At 48.7% G+C, this 24689-nt stretch overlaps 1 pseudogene; it reads right to left on the bottom strand.

The window, feature by feature from the left end:
- Positions 1-234: 234 nt before the first annotated feature.
- On the bottom strand, positions 235-21267 carry LOC136157748 (histone-lysine N-methyltransferase PRDM9-like; annotated as a pseudogene).
- Positions 21268-24689: the final 3422 nt, after the last annotated feature.

Below are 24689 nucleotides of genomic sequence, written 5' to 3' on the forward strand. Positions count from 1 at the left end.
AGCATTAGAATAATGTAAGGTCCTATAAAAGCTACATCTGCTGACCCCAGCCTCCCATTCCATCCCTCCACCTCCCCCTCCTCCTCGGAGAGCGCCAGTCTGTCCCCTCTGTCCCTGAGTCCATTTCTGTTTCATGTGTGTGTGTTCAGGCGCTCAGTTGTGTCTGACGCTTTGTGACCCCATGGATTGTAGCCCACCAGACTCTACTGTCCATGCGAATCTCCAGGCAAGAATTCACCGCTGGGTGAGTGCAGGCTTGTGGTCACTCTGACCTGTCTCAGACCTCTCAAAAGCCATCCGCTGGGTGAGTGTAGGCACGTGGTCAGTCTGCTCTGTCACAGACCTCTCAAAAGCCATCCACTGGGTGAGTGCAGGCTCGTGGTCACACTGGTCTGTCACAGACCTATCAGGGGCTTTCTGCTGGGTGAATGCATGCTTGTGGTCACTCTGGTCTGTCACAGACCTATCAGGGGCTGTCTGCTGGGTGAATGCATGCTTGTGGTCACTCTGGTCTGTCACAGACCTCTCAGAGGCCATTCACTGGGTGAGTGCAGGCTCGTGGTCACTCTGGTCTGTCACAGAGCTCTCAGAGACTGTCTGCTGGGTGTACAGGCTCATGGTTGCTTTAGTCTGTCACTGACCTCTAAGAAGCCATATGCTGGGTGAATGTGGGCTCCTGGTCACTCTGGTGCACAGTTTCCACAGGCCTGTCGAGAGGAACCATGTGGCTGCCCCAGCTGGGTGCCACTTATTGCACACTTGCTGCCCCGAAGCTATGTCTGGAGAAGGCTAATCCCAATGAGAAGCTACATTCAGACTTCAGCTCACATCCCAGGAACTAGTCTTCCAGCCTTAGCAGGTCACACGGGGTTTCCTGTGTTAGTGCTCACAGCTCACAACCCCTAGAGAGTGGGCCGGATCTGGGGACACATGTCCTCTGCTGCTAAAAGTGACAGTAGACTGTGTTCTCAGGGATGGACCACAAGGGGTGATGGGAGAACGTCTGCCCTACCTGCTTGGAGGCACTGTGCCCCCAGCACCTGCCTTCTCCCCACTCAGGTGTGGAATGTGGGAGAGCCAGAGGGGGAAGCTGGGTCCCCAGTGAGACCCTCTCAGCAGAGCTGGGCCTGGGTCAGGCTTGGAGGGTGTGACCGAGAGTTTGCTGGACAGGACGCCACATTTAGAGGGCCTCCTGCAGTGCAGGTTTCAGGGCAAGATAGTAGCTAAGTGCAGAGCCTGGTGGCTGAGCTGACGGCTGTGGATCCTGCAGGCTGAACGCTGAGCCCTGAACATTGGAAGGTTGTCTGGAGTCACAGGACCTGCTTGCTCTCTCTGCTGAGATGATCTCAATGGGGACCCAGGTTCCCCCTCCTACTCTCCAGAAGTCATCAAATTGAAGCCACTCCTCATGGTGAACCCTGAGGAAACTCAGGAAAGAAAAGAATACCTGCTTTCCAGCAGCCATCAGGTTGCAGCCACTCCCCACTGTGAGCCCTGGGGAAATTCAGGAAAGAAAAGAATACCTGCTTTCCAGCAGCCATCAGACTGCAGCCACTCCCCACTGTGAGCCCCGAGGAAACTCAGGAAAGAAAATAATACCTGCTTTCTAGCAGCCATCAGACTGCAGCCACTCCCCACTATGAGCCTTGAGGAAACTCAGGAAGGAGAAGACAGGGTGCTGGCCCCAGATGGTGAGGTGTGTATCAAAGGGGCTGATTTCAGTGAGATGGCTAGTGCATCTTCCCACACACAGAAAAGTGCTAAATTTCTTAACTTTAGATGCTGTCCCCTGGTTTTGGAATCCTAAAAGGTTTGTACTGAATAAAACAACTCTCAACACCTGTATTATAATATTATTATGTCTGTACATATGAAGTAGAGACTTTCCAAAGAACGACAGAAGACAAATCTGAACATTCAGCACACTGGCACCAGTGGTGGGCGCTCCCCAAAAGATGCAACTAGTGGGGCAATTAGAACACTCGTCACCCTTTTCCCATAAGATTGTGGAATGGACGCTGACACTGGGGAATTGTTACAGGGAAGAACAATATCTGACTCCATGTTGACTTTTTTACTTTAACCTTTGCTTCCTGTTGGTCTGTTTGCTACAGGGATACTGTCCATACATAATGGCCTGCCTCAGGAAACCCCGCCCCTCTGCCTCTGTCCAGGACCTGTCCACCTGTGGATGGCTACAGGAGGGAGAAAGTAACACATCTCCTCCTGAGGCTGGCCATTCCAGATATTTGCCAGATTAATGGCCTTTTTACTGTATTTCCTCACCTCCCAGCTCTGTGTTCTATAAAAGACACTGGCATCCAGATCCTGACATGATGGTTTCTTCGAGATATTAGCCTGCTATCTTCTCAGTCTTCTGGCTTTCCAAGTAAAGTTATATTCCTTGCCTCAGCACCTCGCTTCTGGTTTATCGGCCTGTTGTGAGGCATGCAGAGCGAGCTTGGACTTGGTAACAATCCCACATGCCTTGCAGTCAAAAAATAAAAACATAAAACGGAAGCAATATTGTAAGAGATTCAATAAAGACTCTGAATATGGACCATATAAAAAGATCTGAAACCAAAAACCAAAAGGAATTCAGTGGTTGTCTGAAATATTTAGAAAGGAGTTCGTGCCCCTCTTGCCCATACCCCATGAAGCCACAATGGACAGTTATCCCTGTCCATTCAGGACAGCCTCTCCAGACCCCAGGTGGAGGTGCTCTGCCCCCAATGCCCACCTGGGTCTCAGGGGTAGAAGAGACACAGCCGAGGAGGTGTCTTCTCTGGTCCAGGGGAGCATCACACCAGCTACCCTGTCTCCTTTCCCATAATAAATAAGGAGGGTTGTCAGCACCTGGGTGAGTGATGCTGTGGGCACCTGGACTGCCTCGTCCTTGCGAGATCTGGTGTGAAGACAACACAGAAGGGGAACCTACCAAGAGGGATCAAGGGAGCAGTAAACCCCTCTTCACATGGACCCTGTGAGACCCAAGACTTACTCTGCCCACCCTGCTCCCACTTTTGGGAACTGGCCGGTGTCATTCTCTGGGCAGGAGGTGGGAAGGACAACCCAGTCTCTTCCACCTCCTGAGAAGCAGGTGGGCAGTGGGGGCAGCAGCACCTCCACCTGGGGTCCAGAGAGAGTGTCCCGAATGCACAGGGCCTAACCGGTCAGTGAGGCCGGCCCTCGTCCACAGTGTCCTGACCTGCTGTGGGGTCTCGGGTTCCCTGGCATCCAGCTCCCCCATCGCCAACCCCAGCTTGGTGTCCTGGGAGCCCCTTACTGGCGGGCACCCCGGAGGTGAAAGTTGCATGCCCGGCGAGAAGAAGGAGAAGCCGGTGGGAGAGGGGTCCAGCATGGAGTGTCCAAGGCCCCTCTGCTCCCCCAGGAACACCCAGCTCCGCCTGCCGTGGCCTTTCTCCTCTTCAGTATGCCTCTTTGTGGCTGATGTTGCCAAACACCTTCCTCTGGAACAGAAAGTTCCATGACCATGGAAGGGGTGGAGGTGAGGAGGCGCTGTAGCCCTAAACCCAGAGAGCTTCAGAACTAGTCCCTGAGCCCTGAACGTACTGCCTGTTACATCTCTACCAACCGAGGCCGAGATCCAGGCAGATTCTCTGTGGAACCACTTTCCATGTCCAATGAGAGAACCAAACTAGGCCAAGATCTGGGCATATTCTCTGTGGAAACACTTTTCTGTCCAACAATCGAGGACTTGTTAACCCACAACTGAACCCCGAGACGTGGGATGTGCGTAACTCTGGAGACTGCAAGGAAGGTGTTTGAGAGGTTTCTTCCCGGGCGGCTCCCCGAGGCTCCTAGAGTTGCTGGACCCAGAGTGGGAGCACTCTTGCTTCTCTCCTCACTGCAGGCCAGACGGTGCCCCCAACCGCATAGCCCTACTCCACCACCTCCCTGAGTTCAACAGAAAACCCCCCGGTCACGAGGCCAAAGAGCAGTCTTCTCGGTGAGCAGAGCAGAGGCTGGTGCGAAGGAGGGTGGAGGCTGAAAGCTTCTTTGCAGAAGAAAAACACGGACGTGTGTTCCCGTGTGTGGTGGCCGAATGCTGCAGTAATTGATGTTCCCCACACATTTATGGGTGGGTTTTAGTTTCTGTATTTTCTAAATTTCTTCTTTTTTAAACAGCTGCATATTATGAGCAAATTTTTGCAATGAACCATGAGCACTTGCAAAATAAGATCTTTTGTTTTTTCTTTTCCTAAAATGTTGCAGTTTTCTATGGTGACCGAGGAACAGCCTCCTACTGTTAAGTATTCATTTGATTGGCTGCTCTGGGTCTGAGCTGTGGCATGCAGGGCCTTCAGTTGTAGCACGTGGGAAATAGTGCCCTGACCAGGGATTGAACGTGGCCCCCTCTGTTGGGAGCTCAGAGTCCTAGCCTCTGGATCAGCAGGGAATGCTGCAACCTCCTACTTAAAAGAAGATTAGTTATTTATTTTTGGCTGTGTGGGTCTTCGCTGCTGTGGGGCTTTTCTCTTGTTGTAGGGCATGGGGGCTGCTCTCTCGTTTCTGTGCTGAACTTCTCCCTGTGGTGGCTGCTCTGGTTGGGAGGCAGAGACTCGAGGCTCTTGGGCTGCAGTAGTTGTAAACGAACTTAGTTGCTCCATGGCATGTGGGGTCTTCCCAGATCAGGGATTGAACCCGTGTCTCCTTCATTGGCAGGTGGATTCTTAACCACAGCACCACCAAGGGAGTCAGTACCCTCTCCGCTTCCTGCCAATATCCACCTGTAAATAAAGACTAAAAATTATCAGCTTAGTAAGTTTTCAGGAGTCTGAACTCTGAGGTCAGTCTCTGTGGTGTCATTCTCCCAAAGGCATCTTGGCTTCAGATACTGGCTGGGCTCATGAGTCCAGTAAGCAGGCCAGGGTTGGTGGCTGAAGACAGGCTTGGCCTCTGGAGCTCTGCACTCACCGACTCACCCAGGGTCCCCAAGCCCTGACAGCCAAGCAGAGCCGCGCAGGCGGGGCTGGTACAGCCACGGGGCCGCTGTGGTCAGGGTGGAGCGTGCTGCGGAGGCAGCTGGCTGTCCGCACCATGACTGCTGGTGTCCTGTGTGCCCGTGCAGGGCAGTCACGGTGTCAGGTGGGGCCTGTCCTCTGTCCTGGGGACAGGACGGGACCTCAGAGAGCTCGCATCCCCACTCCCCATCTCCCAGCTCCTCTTCAGATCACGGCTTGTGGCTGCTGGCAGCTCCCTGGGTTGGGAGGCTGTGTAGAGCACCAACCCCCTTGCTCAAGGTCAGCTGAGACCCCCAGCTCTGGGATCACACAGCATCCCTGCCACCATCCAGGTCATCCCACGTGTGTGAGGGAGGGCCTGTGTGGCGCTGTGGGTGATGGGGATTTGGGGGTGTTGTTGACTGGCCCCAGGAGTCAGCTTCATGAGGGGAGGGGCACAGAGGGGAGGGGAGGGAGAAGCTTTGACCTGCTCAGCCTTCCAGGGGATTCCAGGCCCAGCTCTGGTGGGAGGTGCAGGTAAGAAGCTCCTGCAGGTTTCTTGGTCCCCACCATTTTCAGTTGAAGCCCCTCTGCCTACACCACCCCTAACTCTCCCTCCCGTGGCCCCGGCCTGAAGCCACAGAAGATGGGGAGTTTACGTGACTTCCCTTCCTGTAGGGAAACCAAGCCACAGACAAACACGTTCCTTTAAGAAAGCATAGAAACCGGAAAATAATCGTGGGTGGTTATCACTGACATGGTTCATGTAGAGACGCTTCACAAGCCTGGGACACGCAGGGAACTGAGGGCCGTTGCCCCGAGTCCTGGAGTTTCCACCCTCCGCCCCCCGCCCCGTGGCCCACTCTCCCCTTGGTGTCTTCTGGTGGCTGGGCGGACTTCAGCCTCCTGAACCCCTTCTGGAAGGATCAGGCCAGGGCAGAGGTCATTCACAGAGGGGAGGGTGTGGTTGACCTTAAGAATGCCATTGCACCCACTCTGTGTTGGAGCTAGGTTCCGGGTCTGAGCAAGCGTGGCTTCCTGGTGCTGTCCCAACCCTCACTCACCCAGGGTGGGGGGCTTTGTGTCCACCTTGTCCCCTCGTGCAGCCTGGTCACCCCGGGCCCCGTGCTGTGTGAGCGTCTGCTCTGCTCACAGCGCACCTCGGGGCCCATCAGACTTAACTCATGAAAGGGAAGTGTAAGGATGAACTATTCCATGGTTAAGAATTTCAAGGTCGCGACAGCATTGACGAGAGCGCACAGGCACAGGTACGAGGCCCATGCATAGAGAAGACGCGGTGTGGGCTTCAAGGACCCTCCGTGTGGGGGTGGGATGGGGGCCGGATGGGGATTTCCTGCAAACGCGGCTCCAGGCTCTGTGCTCGGCAGGGGGACGACTGTGGCACTGCCTGTCTGTGGAGGGGCCCTGGGCCTGCCCAGCTCAGCAGGAACGGCAGGGGTGCGAAGGGAGGTCACCTTCCCTTAGCACACCTGACCTCACACCCCCTCATCAGGGCATCCTAGTGCCTGAACAGCCCCTTCTTCGTCTAGCTCTGAAGACCTGGACGGTGTGGGGGCTGGAGGACATGCAAGAAACAAATTCTGTAAAGCAATTATCCTTCTATTAAAAAATAAAAAAATATTAAGGAGAAAAACACAAAGGACAGCAAAGATGGGGCTTGCGTTCTCAGCCAGCTTCTGCCAGATTCCGCCTGTGCTGGCGCATCAGACCAAAATGCTGGTGCTCCCACGCCGTATCACAGATGAGAATAGAGACACAGAGAGGTTGAGCATCTTGCCCCAGCTTAGCAGCTGCTGGGGGCAGGGCTGAGACCTGGACCCCTGTGGTTGCATCTGGAGTCCAGATGCTGTGATTACCCCGAGGGAGCGGCAGAGACCAGACGGCTCATGCTGAGTCAGGCTCGCGAGCACACACACACACACACACACACGCAAATGTGGCCTTCACCTTTGCGGCTACAGAAGTCAGAGGGAAGCAGAGGGCCACCAGGAGAGGCCAAAGGAGAGCCGGGGTCTATAAGGAGGAGAGGCCACACTTCCCAGGAGGCCGGGAATTCCCTTCCCTGGTGATTCTGATTCCACTCTGCATTCCTCTCCCTGGACCCAGGATTGACTGTCCAGTGACCTAACTGAGTTGGCTCCAGAATTATGCCTTCCCAGGGGTTCAGCTAACTGGACCCCAATGCTGTCAGTGTTAAGGGGGGAATGAGTATATAGTCTGGGATTCAGATTTGTTTGGAGACAAAATTTGTTAGAAGAGGAGACCTAAAAAACCACGAAGGCAATTGGCATGAACATCTCCAGAACACCTAAGGAACCCTCTGCGGTTTATATCCCTCCTCTCCTGTCATGAAATTGGAAAGTCTATTTAACAAATAATTCCGTGCTTATCACATGCTTTCTTTAAAATATTTATTATACATTTATTTATTTGACTCGGCTGTGTCTTAGTTGCAGCATGTGGGAGCTAGTTCCCCAAGCAAATATTGAACGTAGGCCTCTGCATTGGAGTTTTGACCCCTGGACCACCTGGGAATTCTCTCCTCATACTCGTGGGGACAGTAAGGGGTCACAGGCCTCCTCTGAGGCCCCCTTAGAGTTGAGGCATGGGGTGGCTGCAGAAATCCTCCTGTGGCTAAGGTGTGGTTTGTTGCTCATGACTCACTCACACTCCCTGCAAACAGGGCTTCTCCCCCGTGTGTGTCCTCTGGTGTCTGATGAGGACGGACTTGTGACTGAAGCTTTGCCCACACTCCCTGCAAACATAGGGCTTCTCCCCTGTGTGTGTCCTCTGCTGTCTGATGAAATCTGACTTCTGAATGAAGCTTTGCCCACACTCACCGCAAACATAGGGCTTCTCCCCTGTGTGTGTTCTCTTGTGTGAGATGAGATGGGTCTTCTGACTGAAGCTTCGCCCACGCTCCCTGCAAACATACGGCTTCTACCCTGTGTGTGTCCTCTGGTGTTTGATGAGGGTTGATTTCTGACGGAAGCTTCGCCCACACTCCACGCAATCATAGGGCTTCTCCCCTGTGTGTGTCCTCTTGTGTGAGATGAGATTGGCCTTATGACTGAAGCTTCGCCCACACTCCCCACAAACATAGGGCTTCTCCCCTGTGTGTATCCTCTGGTGTGTGATGAGGACTGACTTATGACTGAAGCATCGCCCACACTCCCTGCAAACATAGGGCTTCTCCCCTGTGTGTGTCCTCTGGTGGGTTATGAGGAGGGACTTCCGTCTGAAGCTTCGCCCACACTCCCTGCAAACATAGGGCTTCTCCCCTGTGTGTATCCTCTGGTGTGTGATGAGGACTGACTTATCACTGAAGCTTCGCCCACACTCCCTGCAAACAAAGGGCTTCTCCCCCGTGTGTGTCCTCTGGTGTCTGATGAGGACGGACTTCTGACGGAAGCTTCGCCCACAGTCCCTGCAAACATAGGGCTTCTCCCCCGTGTGTGTCCTCTGGTGTGTGATGAGATGGGCCTTCTGATTGAAGCTTCGCCCACACTCCCCACAAACATAGGGCTTCTTCCCTGTGTGTGTCCTCTGGTGTCTGATGAGGGCTGACTTCCGATGGAAGCTTCTCCCACACTGCCCGTAAACATAGGGCTTATCCCCTGTGTGTGTCCTCTGGTGTGTGATGAGGACTGACTTCTGACGGAAGCTTCGCCCACACTCCCCGCAAACATAGGGCTTCTCCCCTGTGTGTGTCCTCTCGTGTGTGGTGAGACTTGACCTGTCCTTGGAGCCTTGCCCACACTCTCCGCCTGTGACCCTCATAATCCCTGAGACCCCTGCACCCGTGAGCAATGTGCCTGTGTCCTCTGGATTCAGTTTCTGGCTTGTGCTGGGCTCGTCTGTCATTCTCTCATGCACCCCAGAACCCCCCATTTGCCCTCCGGGTGAGTTGGAAGAGGCCCTAGAAATCCTCTTCAGCCTTACGGTTTTCAGCAATTGTTGGGGCCTGTCCTTGGCCTCGTGGCCCTCAGGTTTGTCGCTCGGGCTGTGTGGATTGGAATATCTCCGATTTTGACTGCCTGGGCAGGGATCCTCTGGTTGGAGGCGGTCTCTTTCAGATGGTCTCAGGAGGGTCTGAGAGGGGTGACTGCGTTGGATGTGTTGGCTGAGGAATTTCTGGCTGGAGAAGGCCAGAGAGCGGGAGGCACATGGGTGGATCTTGGGCTTCGGTTCTGCTGAAAGAGGAAGCTTTTGTCAGGTAGCTGGTTTGCCGTGGTCAGGCCTTGCCCACTCATCATCTAAGTGCTGACAGTGCACGATCTGTCGCCCATCAAGTGCCTTTACAGTCCACTCTTCCATTCCACTGTTATTCTCTACATCTACAGAAATCCAGGAAGCGGGTGTCAAGGGCCTTTTCTACATATCACCCAGATAGGGACCTTCCAGCTGCATCAGAGGCAGCGTCTCTCCTGATAGAGATGGATCTTCAGGGACTTTCCCTGCGTGTAGGTGTCTGAAAAGTCACCTCACAGTCGCCCCAGGTATTTACCCTACTGAGGGATAAGACTTGATGACTTAGGTGGAATCTCCTGAGCGGCTCCCTGTGAGGGGAAAGGGTCTATTAAGTTAGGGGAGCCTGGCCTGGAGCTCTCTGCATATGGGAGGCAGCACGGGGGGTGGTTAGAGCAGGTGTGGCTAATTCTGACTTTGTGGTTCCTTGTTCAAAGAGCAGCCTTTGTGCCGATCTGTGCAGGAAGTGGGTTTGAGCCTGGATGAGACCGAGCGGCCCAAGTCCCACTGACTACAGGTCTGGCTCCTGCTGCCCAAACTGGTTCACAAATTGCTCCTCTCTCAGTTTCCCATAAATCATAAAATAAAGGCATATCCTTTCTCCAGCCTCACCAGTACTCATACCTCATTTATTTCATTCAGGCTTAATCCACTTAACATGCACTAGGAATCCATGTTTAAAAATACATGTCCAGTCAGACCCTTCACACCCTCACTCCCAAGCATCTTCAGACAGCCCACTCTCCCCTCATGTCTGGCAATGAACTGATCTCTGAGGGGACTCCCCGCTGCTGTCTCTTCCCAAAAGTGAACCAAAGGATCGTCTTAGCACAGAGAACATGCTGCTTGCAGCTTAAAGCATGGCGGTTGTTCTGTGTCACCCAGGAGGACCCCTGGGGCCTGCACGTGGATACAGGCCCTGAGGCTTCCGTGTCCCGTCCAGCCTCCTTCCTCTCCCTCTGTGCTTCCTCCTGCGACCCCTGGCATGGCCTCGCTTCCCGGCCCTGGGGCTGCGGCACGGGCTGCTCCCCTGCCTGGAATCCTTCCCCGCAGGTCTTATCTCTGCAGAGACCCTGTCACACCGTCCTGCACTACACCCCACCCTCTGCTCACGCTGATCCGAGGCACGTTCCCTGCGCTGGTTTTCCTCAGCACCAGCCCCTGTCTGGTGTGAAGCCCCTGCTGCCCCAGGGCAGTGGTTCTGTCTGTTTCGGGGCGTGGAGCCCCGTCTGTCACAGAGCGTGAACTCACATGACAACAGACTGGAACAGGAACTGAATGCGCATCACTGTACACGTGTCGCTTAGAAATGGGAGGAAATGAAGAAGAAACAAATAAAGGGCAGAGAGGTGGTAGGTGCTCGAAATGTTGCTTTTTGCTTCTCAGCCTTTTAGCAGAAGGTGATGTTGCACATTTTTTTGCATGAAATATTAAAAATTAGAACTAACATTTTCAATATAAAATTTCTCCTAACAGTCATATGAAAAGAATGAAATTCTGAGGCATTTTAATTGCAACTCAACTGACTTAGGACTGGATTGTCCTCTGCTTCGAAATCGGACCACAGCTGCTCCCAGGATGGGGTGGGGTGCTGGAAGAGGGGAGACACTCACCTCTCCCGGTCGCGAGCTCACTCTTCCCCCTGCTGTTCCGCTTGATGCCAAGGTCCTGACCGTACTCGTCCCCGTACCAGACCAGCAGCTCACAGCCCGGCCTGACCACCTGGCAGGTTCGGTAGAAGATCTGCCCGTGATACTGGAAGGCCACCAGGTTCTGCTCCTCGTCGTCCCGGGCACAGTTCACATACCTGGGGTCGAGGCCGGGAAAGGGAAAGAAACCTCAGGTGACGAGTGCCCTCCACTCTCCGCCCATGCCCAGCTCCTTGCCTTCCGCCTCTGCGTCCGCCCCTCATGTGGACCTTCTGTTCACTCCTTCGACCAGGCCATGGGAACTCCCATGCTTTTCTCTCCTTACCTAAGTAGCCATTTTCCGGAGCCCAGTTCCAGACTCATCTCCACCTGGACTGTCCGTGAGGCTGGTGACCTCCAGCTCCTCTAAACTCTGAATTAAGTTCCCTTTCATCCACAGGACTTGGTGCTTCTTGGCTAACATGCAGCCCTCAGCACTCACCCCAGCCTGCCTTCTCTGCCGAGTCTTTCTGCCATCTCCCCACGTGTATCCAGGGTCCTATTCGCTTGCCCACCCCCTCCCACGTAAACTTGGAGAGAGCTCTGATATAGCTTGAGACACGGAACAGTAATAGTTTGTTCACTGTCTGCCTGCCCTGATGAAAGGAGAGGCCCTCAGAGAATGGCCCTGCTCAGGGCCAAGCTGCCCCCCATTCCTTCCCAGGCCTCAGGGCCCACCTCTCACTGGAACCAATCCTGAGGAGGTTTTTGCCCACAGAGAGTCAAGGTCTCCTGTGTTAGGTCATCCTGGCGTGTGCACTTACTCAAAGATAGAAAATATAAGGTTACTGCTCCTAAAATCAATTGGCTAATGTCTGTTTGCAGTATGTTCTCCAAAAGGACATGGGTTGTGTGATCTGCTTCAGTACCGAAGTTCACTGTCTAAACTGCACCATAAAGGGCGTGAGAAGAGTCCACTAAGTGAGTTAAAGTGTTCCTGGTGAATCTAGATGCTTCAAGTTGTTTTCAAGTCCACCAGTTTTGTTCAGCATATAGACTTGTATCTTGACGGCACATGCCATATTTTTATTTCCTTCTTTTTAGTGTCTTTTGAAATGAAAGAGTATGGTATTGAGGGAAAAGAGGAAGGAAGATGTGAAAGCTTTTGAGGGAGCCGGGTTGAGAAGGAAAGGGGCGTGGGATGGACGGAGTCTCAATGTCTACACACTGCAGACTCACTGCACTCACCTCATCCAGTTGGCCCAAGACGTGTCCTTTCCATCCACATACTCGTAGCAGTTCCTCCCTTTGGTGATCTGAGGGTCAGAGAAAGAGATACAAGCTTTCCTTTTTTTTTTTTTTTTTTTTGGTAGGAAGCAAAAGAATAGCTATTTCCCTGTGTAGTCATTGGTGCTTTTCAGCCTGCATGGATTCAACTGCCAGTCGGACCACACGGTAAGCTCCTTACTCATCATTCCAAGTCTGAGTCCCTTGATTCATTGAAGGCAAGGGCTCCACAAGGGAGGAGTCACTTCTGTGTATCTCTACACTGTGCTCCCACCTCTCCTCTGACCTTAGAGAGAGGTCTAAGTGTCTGTAGACTGTGTTCCCACCTCTCCTCTGACCTTTAGATAGATGACATGAGTGTCTGTAGACTGTGGTCCCACCTCTCCTCTGACATTTAGATGGAAGTCCTGTGGTCACGCCCACGGCACACAGTACACAGGGCTGACTGTTTCATTGACGACAATGTTATCACCATCTGCATCCTCATATGTAGACATGAAATACCCACCACCACGTACAAGTGATTAGAGGCCAGAGGACAGGGAAACGGGTGCTTCTCACCAGCCAGGCGTATCCACTGTTGGTGGCCTCTTCATCGTCTGTGATCTGGCCCTCATAGGGGCCAAAGTGCAGGCCCAGCGGCAGATCAGATGCCTCATTCCACACTCCAAGCCCAGCGTCAGGAATGCCGGACAGTCTGATGCTTAACCCAGGGGGCAGCGTGAGGACTGAGCGATTGGCATGCCCCTTTTCCACTGCACAGTCCTTTACAAATGTTGGGGGCCCATGGGCAGCACAGCTGTCGATGAAGAAGTTCTGACACTCCTCACAATCTGGAGGTGAGAACAGGGATGAGAGGAGGTACAGTGATGTTTCTGGTTTTAAAGACCTTCATAAAGAACTAGGGCATTCATGGCATTTGGCCTCGATCCTGCACCCCAAGTCATAGAGGAAGGGGATGGCCGGTGGACTAAATGGTGAGGTGAGGTTAGTGGACCAAGGCCTCATTGCCCCTTCTCCGTGAGTGGGCCAGCGGGGTCACTCACAGAGGTAGTCGTCATCCTGGGGCTCGCTGACCTCTTGGTACACGTGGCCCTTTCTTTCCCGTAGACTGTACCTCTTCACTCCAGTCTCCTTTATTTTGAGTTCTAAGATGGAGAACAGAAGCTAAGCAAGGCTGGTGGGGTCTGGGGAGTTAGTCCCATTTTATCAGAAAGTGTGAGATCTCCTACCTGTCCATCTCTACACTTTGTTAAAATTTTCTTATATGTATTTTTCAAACTTTTACTTTCGTAATTTTATGTTTTCATGTTCCATTATTTATTTCTCGGCCAGACTGCATTGCTTGTGGGATCTTAGTTCCCTGACCAGGAATGGAACTAACACCTCCTGCAGTGGAAGCGTGGAGTCTTAACCTCTTAACCACCAGGGAGTCCCTTCTCTATATTTTCTTTCTTCTCCCTTTAAATACAGTTTCAAGAGACTGAGGCTCCACTGACCACAGATGCCCAGTTCAGTGATAGCTTCCTGCACTTCCCATTAGTAGGTTTAACTTCCCAACCTTCCGACTTAGGTAATAGTTCATCGACACATCTACTCAGAAAATATGTGTTAAGCGCACATGACAAGTAAGGCATTGAGCAGAGTTCTGGGCATGAACACTAACAAAGCACGGTTCCTCTTATCACAGTTGCATTTATTGAACTACTTGTAGGTGTCAGACTTTTGCATTTAATGTAAGGTTTTCAAGCACTGTATGAGTCATGGATCCTTATCCTCACTTTACAGATAGCATTCAGGATCTCAGAAATTGTATAAGATTTTCCCAAGGCCCCAGTGCTAACTTCATGTCTCAGATCAGTCCAGCTTAAACCCCGCCTACCCAAAGTCCCTGCCACACACCTAGGCCATGCTTATTAGTTTTTCTACAGGAATTAGAGGAACTAATTAGAGGAACTCCCCAAATTTCTCTTACCGACTTTTTGTCTGGGGTGCTGTCCAGGGGTCCTTGCTTTTCTGTGATGGGGCACTGGATTCTGAGCCTGCTTGGAGCCACTTGTCTTCAGCGATTCTGCTGCTCCTGGCAATTCCTTCAAACTAGATTCATTACTTAATGGTGCCCTGGACATTCTCTTCCATGTGAGTAAAAGACAACATGCATTTCTTTAGTTCTTTAGGACTTTATGAAGTGTTTTCACATGCATGACTTTAGTTAATACTTTGACAATTCTTAGAAATACCTGATATGGGGGGAACGGGTCTGAACACTGGAGTGTAAAATAAGGACCTACGTGGATAGTGAATCAAAACTAGAATTCATATCTTAAGGTTCTTCCCCTTCAACTTTCTGCATAAAAGTGAGAGCAAGGCAGGGAGAAAAGCTGGAGGTCAGGGAAAGAAGAGGGTAAGGGCTGGTAGAGAGATCCTGAGGGTTTCTCTTAATAGTGGCCCTTTGACGGACGAGGACGTATGGTAAATTACAGAGGGGACAAAACACATGTGGAAAACAAGGTGACAAAGCAGTGAGATTAAGAAGAGAAAAGACGATCGGCAGAAACATATTTAGACAAGAAAGAAAATGAGATGAAAGCTGCAGGTTGCCATGTCCTAGCGACAATGTTTGGAATTAAAGTAGCCGGTCTCGTCAATTCTCCTCGAACAAGGCTGTATGACTAGCTGGTTCTACTCAGTTTCCTGATCCATGAATTGGTATACAGGCTAATTCTTAATATAATAGTGGACATGAAATTTATTAACCTTCAACAAATTGTTGTGTGAAGTATTTACTACAGTAAGAACGTGAACGTACATCCCTTACGTATCAATTTATTCCCTAAACTGCCACTATATTTCAAGTGCAACTCACAGATACTATCTTCAGCATCCTTTGACCTTTCTACTCCTAGATGAATGCTTAAATGTGGAGTCACTCACTCACGAACCATTCAGGGGGAAATTAGGGGCTTTGAGGTGGGCCTGGACTTCTGAGAACTAATGGGTGTGGGCTAGGATCTCAAACCTCACAACACAGGGGCAGGCTAAACAAATGATTACAAACAGGAGAGTTGCTAATTAGAGCTCAGTGGAAGGAGTTGTTACTCCCTCCTACAAGAATGAGCATTTGAAATGATGCCCAGATGATGAGTTTCTACTCAAAAGCAGGTAATCTATGTGAATTCCTTCTGTTATTTTCTTATTTGTTGCTTTTCAGTCATAAACCTGAGGCTTATCAGGGTTTCGAGTTGCTTCCTCATATTGGAGTGGGAGGCTCTGAGGTAGGGATCCTGTCTCCTTCATCATCTTGGACTGTCCACTCTACAAACTGCCCAGCATATCTTTAAGCTTCTTCATCTTGGACTGTCCACTCTACAAACTGCCCAGCATGTCCTTAAGCTTCCCTTATTCAGATGTCTTAGCATATGCCTCCCTAGCAAAGCACAAAAAACTGAGGTTGAAAACATCTCTCAGATGAATGATATAAAGATGTGTGAATAAGCTTCATAGAACTATGGAAGTTTTAATCAGTTTGTAAGGTGTTTAGAGAACGTGCATTGGTTTACATTACACTACCAGTGATACTGTGGTCTCAGGTATATAATCAAATGTTTCTTACCTTTTTTTTTTTTTTGTATCTATAATGGTGATAGCTCTATACCTACTTATAGGTACTGTAGGATTGATTTAAGGTTTAAGCAAGTTTATTCACATAAAATACTTGAAGTCTAAAATATTATGAAAATAATGTAACAACAGAACAACCTACTACTGTTGTTGTTCTTACTAACTGCAAAGATGGTGATGATATCAGACATTGTGCTAAAGACTCAGGACAGGGAGGCAGCGGTCTCCAGGATCTCTGTGTTTTCTGCTATTCTCACCTGTGACTCGATCCATGAGGAGGTTATTTTGGCAACAGGATTTGGGAAATACTCACTTTCTGGTGTTTACTGTGCTCCACTCTGAAGGGCATCGAAGAAGGTTTATCTAAAAAACGATGAGAATCAGTGTTTTGGTTGGGAAATGTTTCCAAACTCTGGGTATTCTAATTAAGGACACATAATTCTAAGCCAGAGAGTGACAAAGACAATGATTACCAAAGGAGGAATGGAAAATGATTTCTGTATCATCAACTCCCATGGTTCCACTGGGAGTATTACATAGTTTTCTTAAAATTAAAAAAATATATGAAACTTCATCCGTGCCTCATCTGATTTTCATAAAATATCTAATAAATTTAATAGTCTTTCATGACAAAAGTTCTCAACAATGTAGGAATAGGAGGAAGTGACTGCAATATAATAAAGGTCATATATTGAACGTCTACCTCTAACATCATAGTCATCAGTGATAAAGATCAGGAAGAAAAGCCAAGGATGCCCGTTATCAAATTTGTGTTCACCATAATATTAGAACTCCTAGCCAGCGCTGTAGGTTAGAAATGGAAACAAAAGGCTTCCATTTGGAAAGAAAGAAGTAAAATTATGTCTGCTCACAGGGGCATGGTTTTATGTGCAGAAAAATCTTTAAATCCACACACACAAAATTCCTGCAGAGAAAGTTGCACGGTACAAAATCAACACTCAAATATCTTTCCATGCATGAAGAATGACCATTTCACAAAGGAAAACAAGAAAACCATTCTATTCATTTTTTATTTTTTTAAAGCTATATTCAAGAGCTAAATTATAAAAAAATATTTATTTTTATTTCTTTGTTTTTTCCAGGACTTTTGTTGCGGCATGTGGGATCTAGTTCCCTGACTAGGTACTGAACGCAAGTTCTGTGCATTGAGAGTGTGGAGTCCTAGCCACTGGTCAAAGAATCTTATTTATAATAGCATTGAGAAGAATGAAGTAATTAGGAATAAACTTAAGGAGATGAAAGACTCATATGTTGAAAACTACAAAATATTGCTGAAAGGAATCTGACATAAATAATCGATAGGTGTCTCATGTTTATGGATTTAGAGGCTTAATATTATTAAGCTGTTCATACTACCCAAAGCAATTTAAACATTCAATGCAATTCCTATTAAAATCCCAATGGAAGTTTTTTCAGATATAGAAAATCCATCCAACAGTTAACACGGAATCCCAGAGCACCCCAAAGAGGCAAAGCAATGTTAGAAAGAACAGCAAAGCTGGAGGCCTCTGATTTCAGAACACACTACAAAGGGACAGGAGCCAAAAGAGTGTGGATTTGGCAAAACTTGTGTGCTTAGCTGCTCAGTCTTCTTGACTTTCTGTGACCTTTTGGACTGTAGCCCTCCAGGCTCCTCTGTCCAGGGGATTTCTCAGGCAAGAATACTGGACAGGGTTGGCATTTCCTTCTCCAGGGGATCTTCTTAACCCATGGAGTGAACCCACATCTCCTGTGTCTCCTGCACTGAAGGCAGATTCTTCACCTGCTGAGCCACTGAGGAAGCTGGCTGGCATAAAGACAGATATGTCAATCAATGGAACAGAATAGACAGCCAGAAATCAACTCTTGGATACATGGTCTAATGATCTTCATCTAGGGTGTCAAGATAATGGGGAAAGTTTAATCCCTGTAATGAATGGTGCTGGGGAAACAAAATAACCATATGCAAAGTAATGAACATCTTACATCTTGAAGAAAAATCAACTCAGAATGGATTAAAGACATTTATGCAAGACTTGATAAGACCCTTAGAAGACAACAAGGGTGAAGCTTCACGACACTGATTCAGTAATGATTTCTTAGATATGGTGCCAAGTGCACAAGTATTAGTAACAAAGTAAAAATAGACAAATGAGATTAATCTTAAAACCTCTGTGCAGCAAAGGACACTGAACAGAGTTGAAAAGGCCACCGACATGATGGTAGAAAATATTTATAAAATCTGCACCTGATAAGGGGTTATTAAGCATACACCGGTTTGAAGGCTACCTATAAGCCAGGAAGAAAACCTGATGGACCATGATGGCACCTTGATATCAAATTTCCATGTTCCAGCATTGTAAGAAAACAAATTTCTCTGGTTTAAGGAATGCAGTCTGTTTTGTTATGACAGTCTGCGCTGACTAACAGTGAGAGAAGGAATTGAATAGACAATTCTCCAGAGAAAATACACAATGGCCAACAAATATATGAAAAGATTCTCAATATTACTAATCGGTATGGAAATACAAATTGAAACCTTCTGGGATGGGCAATATGTATAAGAAGACAATAACAAGTTTGGTAAGGATATGGAGAAATTGGAACCCTTATACACTATTGTTGGCAATGTAAAATGTTGCAAGCTTTCTAGAAAAGACTATGGAGTTTCCACAGAAAATTAGAAGTGCTGTATGATCTAGCAATCCAAGTCAAGAGTGGGTTTCCGTAAAAAATGAAAGCAAGATAATGAGTAAATAGTGGGCACATGTATAGTCATTGCCGCATTATTCCCAATGGGCAAGATGTGTGAGCATTCTAAATGTTCATTGGTGGATAAAAGATAAAGATTATATATAAGATATATGTTTTAGCTCTTATATCCACATGCACACAACGGAATGTTTTGAAGCCTTAAAAAAGATTTCTGTCATATGCTACATGGATGGGCCTTGATGATATTATACTAAGTGAAATGAACCAATCAGAAAAGACAAATATGGCCTGATTCCACTTCTCTGAGGTATCTAAATTAAATCCATGGAAACAGAAAATATAATCGTGGTTGCCAAGGGCTATGAGGAGGAAGGATTGGAGAATTGTTCCTCAGTGGATTAGGGCTTCAGTCACGCAAAATGTAACACTTCTACAGATTTGTTGTACAGCAATGTGTATATATAATCCCGGTGGCTCAGGGGTAAAAAATCCACCTGCAATGCAGGAGATGCAACAGATGCAGGCTCAATCCGTGCGTTGGGAAGATCACCTGGAGCAGGACATGGCAACCCACCCCAATATTCTTGCCTAGAGAATCCCATGGACAGAGGAGCCTGGTGGGCTCCAGTCTATGGGGACGCAGAGTCAGCCATGACTGAGCGATTAGCAATGTGGCCACTAACACTAACGTGTACATAGTTAGCAGCAGGGTGCCATACACTCAGAAACTGTTAAAAAGGTAAATAAAGACGAGCAGGCGTATGGTGAACCGAGGCGTATGTATTCCCTAAGAATCTCTCCTTATGTCAAAACCTTTGCAGACAACCAAATGTTTGGTTTTCATGTCCCTTTCACTAGTTTTAATAACCTAAGGGAACAGAGGGACGTCCCTGGTGCACAGTGGATGAGAATCTGCCTGCCAGTGCAGAGGACAGAGGTTCGATGGCTGGTCCAGGGAGATGCCACTTTCTGCGGGGCAGTTAAGCCTGTGTGTCAGAAACTACAGAGCCTGCACGTGCTCTGCAACGAGAAGACACTCACCGCAACCAGAGAAAGCCCGTGCACAGCAACAAAGACCCAGTGCAGCCAAAACTAAATAAGTAATTTTTTAATATCTGGGAGAACAGAAATCCATAGATGGAGAATCATAGAACTATCTAAATTGTTTTCTCCAGTCTAGGCAGATTAACTCTTCTAAACTGAGCAGCAGAATAGGAAGTGAGCTGCTTACTTCTATTTTATAATAAGTGTACTTCATTTTATTTACCTGATGCCATCTCTGGTCAGTGAAATGTGGGAAAGATCATGGAAAATAAACAGTTCTCTCAAACCCTTTCCCAGAATCAAAATAAAGAATTAGTTTAACGTTAGGGTAAGAAGATCATTGGTTTTGTTTTATATACATACATAAATAATGTATCTTGACATAATATGTTAATCATTTTCTCTTTGAAGAGATTTAATCCAATCACCAATAACCAATCTGTTTGGTGAATTTATTTCTAAAGGATCTTTAACTGCCTTTCACTAAGAATGTTTAGCAAAAATAATTCTTTTTTAAAATAATGATAAATTTTTACCATTAAACTTTTGAGAATTACACTGGAAAACCTATACATTCATCTTCATTGAGGCTTATGTAAATATTTGGCCACAACCACTTGGGAATGCTGAAAATTATGTTTTCCTTGCTACTGGCTGAGATGTAGTTGAGACCTAAGCCCAGGCTGGTTTCAGGAAGACACGTCCACATCCTCCTGGCCTCTCACCTTGCTGCCTTGGTGTCCATTCTTCATCAGAATCCTCAGTGTCATTTCCCTGGGGCTTGATGACCTGCCTGCGGGGATGCATGAAATCTGGTCGAGTGGCTCTGAAACCTGGAGAGAAGCAAAACATTTGTTCTAAGAAGGGGAAACAAAGCGCAGAATCAATGGGAAGTGTCACAGAGTCAGGGAATCTGCAGGATGTGCTGAGGGAATCTAGAACAAGGCAAGAAGTGAGCTCTGCACTGCAGGGTCACCCTCCCTCTGGTACAGAACTGTAAACATTTCTTCCAGGTTAGTCTCCACACAAAAGGGAACTGTGAGCAGGTGAGGCCACCTAAGAGTGGGCCAAGTGAACCCTGAGGGTGAAGACCTGTTTCATGTTTCCCAGGCTCACAGGCGCCCAGCACTTCCTGTTACCTATAGCAATCAGCGCTTTGTAGTTTCTTTTCACATTCCTATATCGGATTTTTTCCCATTCTCCCATCTCTTCCCATTCTTCCTTGGAGAAGTATACGGAGATGTCTTTGAAAGCATCTTTGGCCTAAGGGAAATAACAGATTTCATCAGTGATTTACTAATCTAAGTCAGACCTTAGAGCTGAGCCTTCTCCTCCACCTTTTGAGCAGGGAATAGCCTGAAGCTCCTGGATGGTCTGTGTGAGACAGGGATGAAGACTCCTTCCCGACTGTGTCCTGCTTAACTGAACAAACACCGAGCATTTTCCTAACTCCCTGGACACAGAGCTGTTGAGAAGCTAGTGTCCTGTTTTGTCCCACTCCACCCCACCATCTCAGACAGGACCAGGCATTCCCATCCTGTGTACGGTCACAGGGAAGTTCACTCAGCTGCCAAGGCAAGCAGTCTGTGGTGCTTCAGGGGCCAGCGCCGCGTCCTTCCTATAGATCTGGCTTAGACCCCAGCTTTGCTGCCTCCGCCTCTCACCGTGGGCTTCCGCTCTGTACTCCCGGAATCTCCCTCAGTGCTCTCCTCTGGAGACCTGTTCGGCCTCATGGGCATTGGAGTCCTCAAGGCCAAGGTGCCTGTGGAAGAAGAAGGTCCTGAGACAGCCCAGACCTCTGTCCAGTGCCTGAGCTGCCTGCCTTGGGTGGAGTATCCAGGGCAGGAAGGTGAGGGGATAGTCAGGGTGAGGGTATTGGTGGGATGGACAGATCCTGGCTAGATATGACAGATCAGCCAAATATGAACTAGATTTGGTTTCTTTGGTTCACCTACAATTCAGTCCCTCTGAGGGAAGGCACTGGGAGGGATGTGACTGTGGGTGACGGAGGGATTCTCGAGGAGACCCGGAAACCCCTAACTGCTGGACTGGGGTCAGGCTGAAATCAGGGCTCTCTTCCAGTGAAGCAGAGGGAATGTTTCTCCAAGAAGGGTTATGAGGATCTCCTCCTGCGGACTCAGAAGTATCTGGGCATAACGTAGGTTCTACGTCTAAGGGAGAAGTCGTTCGGCTTGAGGAGATCTGGGTCCCACGGGCTGAAGTAACTGGGGTCCTGAGACAGGAGGGACTGAGGATCTTTTGTCTGATGTAGAATGCGCAGGGTGAGAAAACTTGGGATCTGTGAGGCTGAGGAAATCGGGGGTTTCTTATTAAGGGACTTTAGGGCTCCGATAGGCAGGACAGTTAGGGTCTTGAGGAGGAAGAGTTTTAAGAGCTCCCAGGCTGAGGTATTCAGGTTCTCCGAGTTTTAGGAAATATGGTGTCTCTGCGGGTGGTATTTTTAGGGTGCCTCAGTCTGAGGGGAACAGGTTAATCTAGGTATTTGAGGGTCCCAGCGTATGGGGTTTGCTGTTTCTGTGGGTGAAGGGACTTGTAATCCCTGAAGCTGACGAGACGCAAGCCCGCTTCAAATTAGGACTCAGGTTACTCAAAGTTGACAGGATTTCGGGCCTCCCACCCTGGAATTTGAAGCCATCAGGCTAAGAGTTTACCAGTAGTGCGCAGAACGCGTTCCCTTCAGCCTCCCCGCTGTCCTGCCGCGCTGCCCACCCTGTCCCCAGGAGCGCTAGAAGTTCAGCGAAGTCCAGTCTTTCGGCGCTGAGGTGAAGTGAAGGGCCAGCAGCCTGCCTGTACCCTGTCAGGCACAAGCGACCAATCGGCGTTGTGACTGAGCCAGTCTGACCAATAGGCGCCCGGAGAATGCGGAGCGCGATGCAGGCCCCGCCCCACCGCTCGGGGATTGGCTGCTCTGTGGGCGTGCCTGTCACGCCTCCAGTGCGCAGGCGCATCTTGGCTGGTTTCTTTGTTTTCAGGCATGGCCTCTGAGGCCTGGATCCTCAAGTGGGCGGGTTGTCCTCAGGCTGAATGTTTCTTTCCAGTGCCCTCAACTGGAATCTCGGGTCCACCAGACTGTAACCGCGCTCCCGGAGTTTATCCTAGGCCCACTGTGCCCTGCCTTATCAAATCCAGTTTTGGCGAGAACTCTTATGTGGTGAGTACTGCATTATTCAAGGGAAACGGTATAATAACTACATTCTGATGAGATGCACGATAAACACCGTCTGGTCAAAGATTTAAGCACAACGCAAGGAATATGTATGTTAGAAAAAACTTGGAGGATTTTTAACCTGAAAGTAGAAGTGGCACTGATGAGCCATCTGTTTATTTAATGTAGGTATGAAAAGCCTTCAGAAATGAGGTATAAGTAAAACCTCAAAGCCTTGCAAGTGTTTTCTGTAAGCCAAGGCATCGATCTGGAGGACTGTTGGTCCATAGAGCTGAGTTTGACTGACACCTACTGGCCTCACAAGATAAAATAGGGACACTGTTTCTGGCTCTTAGGTAGAGTTGCTCACAGAAAAATAATGTGATTTCCATGCATTGGAAGCAAAGCGACTGATTGTAGAATTTGTATCAAGTGGTGGATGAGAGTCTGGATGGAATAATGTTACCAGAAAAGCGAGTTTACCTCTTGGTGGGTGTAGAGCCAGAAGGTACAACGCAGCAAAAGCTCATGGGAAGGAAATGTGTATTACTTGCAGAACTATGGAGAACACCATGGAGCTTTCCAGAACACTGTCTCTGTAAACCACAAAGTTGGGGAAGCTTTAATCTATGAGTACAGGCATGTTCTGGCTTCTGTGGTGACTCAGATGGTAAACAATCTCTGCATAGCAGAAGACCCGGGTTCAACCCCTAAATGAGGAAGATCCCAAGAGGAGGGCGGGGCAGTCCACTCCAGTATTCTTGCCTGGAGAATCCCATGGACAGAGGAGGCTGGTGGTCCATGGGGTTGCAAAGAGTCAGACATGAGTGAATGACTAACACTTTAACTTGACAGACATGTTCATTAAGGGTCTTGGGCTGTGGGAGACTCCAAGCTTCAGTTGCTTGAAGTCTTGAGAGTCAGAACCAGTCACCATCAGCATCCCTTACACTCCAGGTGGTCTGGTATTCATATAGCTATCTATTCTTGATATAGATATAGATATCTATTCTTCTTCATATTCTTTCCCCTTTTCAGTTCAATTCAGTCACTCAGTCGTGTCTGACTCTCTGCAGCCCCATGGCCTGTAGCACGCCAGGCCTCCCTGTCTATCACTAACTCCCAGAGTTTACCCAAACTCGTGTCAACTGAGTCAGTGATGCCATCCAACCATCTTATCCTCTGTGGTCCCCTTCTCATCCTGCCCTCAATCTTTCTCAGCATCAGTGTCTTTTCAAATGAGTCAGGTCTTCACATCAGGAGCCCAAAGCATTGGAGCTTCAGCTTCAACATCAGTCTTTCCAATGAACACTCAGGTCTGATCTCGTTTAGAATGGACTGATTGGATCCCCTTGCAATCCACGGGACTCTCGAGTCTTCTCCAACACCACAGATCAAAATCTTCCATTCTTCAGCACTCAGTTTTCTTTATAGTCCAACTCTCCCATCCATACATGACCACTGGAAAAACCATAGCTTTGACAAACAGACCTCCTTTAGCAATGTAAATCTCTGCTTTTTAATATACTGTCTAGGTTGGTAATAGCTTTTCTTCCAAGGAGTAAGTGTCTTTTAATTTCATGGCTGCAGTCACCATCTGCAGTGATTTTGGAGCCCCCGAAATAACGTCAGCCACTGTTTCCCCATTTATTTGCCACGAAGTGATCTGACCAGATGCTATGATCTTAGTTTTCTGAATGTTGAGCTTTAGGCCAACATTTTCACTCTCCTCTTTCACTTTCATCAGGAGGCTCTTTAGTTCTTTTTCACTTTCTGCCATAAGGGTTGTGCCATCTGCTTTGCTGATATTTCTCCCGGCAATTTTGAATCTAGCTTGTGCTTAATCCAGCCTGGTATTTCTCATGATGTACTCTGCATAGAAGTTAAATAAGCAGGGTGAGAATATATAACCTTGATATGCTCTTCTCCCGATTTGGAACCAGTCTGTTGTTCCATGTCTGGTTCTGACTGTTGCTTCTTGACCTGCATACAGAT

Source organism: Muntiacus reevesi, chromosome 2, assembly GCF_963930625.1.
Source record: "Muntiacus reevesi chromosome 2, mMunRee1.1, whole genome shotgun sequence".
Taxonomy (NCBI): domain Eukaryota; kingdom Metazoa; phylum Chordata; class Mammalia; order Artiodactyla; family Cervidae; genus Muntiacus; species Muntiacus reevesi.